Genomic DNA, 2,674 nt, shown 5'->3' with positions numbered 1-2,674 from the left:
GTGACCTTATAGAGGTTTATAAAATTATGAGGGGGATGGATAGGATAAATAGACAAAGTCTTTTCCCTGGGGTGGGGAGTCCAGTACTAGAGGGCATAGGTTTAGGGTGAGGGGGGAAAGATATAAAAGAGACCTAAAAGGCAACTTTTTCACGCAGAGGGTGGTACGTGTTTGGAATGAGCTGCCAGAGGATGTGGTGGAGGCTGGTACAATTGCAACATTTAAGAGGTATTTGGATGGGTATATGAATAGGAAGGGTTTGGAGGGATATGGGCCGGATGTTGGCAAATGGGACTAGATTGGGTTGGGATATCTGGTTGGCATGGACGGGTTGGACCGAAGGGTCTGTTTCCGTGCTGTACATCTCTATGACTCTAAGTCTCACACAGGGAAGCTCACACCTTCAATATGTTATCTGGGCCAACATGACACCAATTGTTAAAGTTCACTTGAGAATGAAACTTTTTTTAAAAATTTGCAATTTACATATGAAAGAAACTGAAACCAATGTGGTCATTCTAAAAGATGAGAAACTTAACAAACAATCCAGGTCTTTTTCAATATATAATTTCAGTTACATCCCACTGTAAACTTTTGTTATAAATTCTGTGTCTTACTATCTTATACTCCACAACCACCTGACGATGGAGCAGCGCTCAGAAAGCTAGTGCTTCCAAATAAACCTGTTGGACTATAACCTGGTGTTGTGCGATTTTGAACTAAGTGAGATGTCAGTCAGGAGAGTATTCAAACTGACAGAGTCATGTTCCAGATCCTCCCCAGCACAGGAGGCTGGTCCTTGGTAAATCCACAGCAGCGGAGACCCGCTGGCTCGTTGGCAGGTGGAGTGTCTGAATATATCCTTCCAGACTCCAACCAGGCTGCCAGCCAAGGTGAGGTTAGACAGACAGGTAATTTATCAAGTAGATGGACAACATTACAGGGCATCCTACAGAATTTATAGCCTGGAAAAAGGCCAGTCAGCCTATCCACTCCATGCTGGTTTTTATGCTCTACATTAGCCACCTCCCTTTACCTATTCATCTCGTAGTATCATGCTGATGCTCTCCCCTTTCATGGGTTTATCCAGCTTCCACTTAAATGTATCGATACTATTCACTTTGACCTCTCCCTGTGGAAGCAAGTCCCACATTCTTCCCATTTGTTGGGGAAAGAGATTTCTCTTGAATTCCCCATTGGATTTATTTGTGATGGTCAGATATTGATGACCCCTAACTCTTGCCTCCCAAAACTCTGCTTCAGTTAGCCAGGGCATTGGTGAGGCCACATCTTGAACAGTGTGAGCAGTTTTGGTCTCCTTATTGAAGGAACTATGTAAATGCACTGGAGGTGGTTCAGAGGGGCTTTTACTGGATTGATCTCTGGAAGGAGTGGTTATTTGATGGGGAAAGGTTGGACAGACTGGGCCTGTCCCCACTGGGGGTTACAGAGTGAGGGGGTGATCTGATTGTAGTGTATCAGATCCTGAATGGTCTGGGACATGGTGGCTGGGGAAAGGATTGTCCCTCTAGTGGGTCAGTCTGGAACTGGGGGGCACTGATTAAAAAGGAGGGGTCACCCTTGGATAGGGTGAATAGCCAATGTCTTTTCCCCAGGATAGGGAAGTCCAGAACTAAAGGGCATAGGTTTGGGGTAAGAGGGGAAAATAGTTAAAAGGGACCTGAGGGGCAACTTTTTCACATAGAGTGTGTGGAATGAGCTGGTGGAGGCTGATGCAATTACAACATTTAAAAGGCATCTGGATGGGGACATGAATAGGAAGGGTTTGGAGGGATATGGGCCAAGTGCTGGCAAATGCGACTGGATTAAGTTAGGATATCTTTTTTGGCATGGACGGGTTGGACCAAAGGGTCTGTTTCTGTGCTGTACAGCTCGATGACAGATGAGCAGAAACATTTTTCTTTCAGAAGGTTGAGAGTCTTTCGAACTGTCAGCCTCAGAAGGAGTCATTAGGACCGAGGTGGATAGATGGGAAGTGAAAGGGAGTAAAGGGAGGTAAGGAGGTTGAAACATAAACACTTCTGCCTTGAAGGGATTGCATGGTGAAGTAGATTTGAGGGGCTGAATGGCCTACTTCTACTGCTATTTTGTACGTTTGCCTGTAAGCAGAGACACCAGCTGACAGAGGCTGCTGGTTCTATGGTCCATCCCAAATCCTATAGGGACACCCTGCAGATCCCACCTACTCTCAGCATAAACTGGGACCTTCACGAACCAACCGCCCCATTTGTACCTCAGCCCAGCATTCACTGCGCAAGGGACTCTGGGGTCAAAGGTGACATGCTAGTGTTGTAAATTAGGGAACTTCTGAGGTTTTCCCTGACACAGTGGCTCAGTGGTTAGCACTGCTGCCTCACAGCACCAGGGACCCAGGTTCGATTCTAGCCTCGGGCGACTGTCTGTGGGGAGTCTGCACATTCTCCCCGTGTCTGTGTGGGTTTCCTCCCACAGTCCAAAAGGTACAGTTAGTAAGTTTGCAGATGACACCAAAATTGAAGGTGAAGTGGACAGCGAAGAGGGTTACCTCAGATTACAACAGGATCTGGACCAGATGGGCCAATGGGCTGAGAAGTGGCAGATGGAGTTTAATTCAGATAAATGCGAGGTGCTGCATTTTGGGAAAGCAAATCTTAGCAGGACTTATACACTTAAT

General features: G+C 46.3%; 1 protein-coding gene across 1 annotated transcript in view; it reads right to left on the bottom strand.

Annotated features, from left to right (window-relative positions):
- Window positions 1–2,674, bottom strand: part of LOC122542678 (EH domain-containing protein 2-like) — a 28,594-nt gene that overhangs the window by 3,022 nt on the left and 22,898 nt on the right. The gene's annotated exons all lie outside the window — the stretch shown is intronic.

The sequence above is a fragment of the Chiloscyllium plagiosum genome, chromosome 41 (assembly GCF_004010195.1).
Source record: "Chiloscyllium plagiosum isolate BGI_BamShark_2017 chromosome 41, ASM401019v2, whole genome shotgun sequence".
NCBI lineage: Eukaryota > Metazoa > Chordata > Chondrichthyes > Orectolobiformes > Hemiscylliidae > Chiloscyllium > Chiloscyllium plagiosum.
The sequence above is the reverse complement of the archived record's forward strand: the minus strand, read 5'-3'. Positions and strand labels throughout refer to the sequence as shown.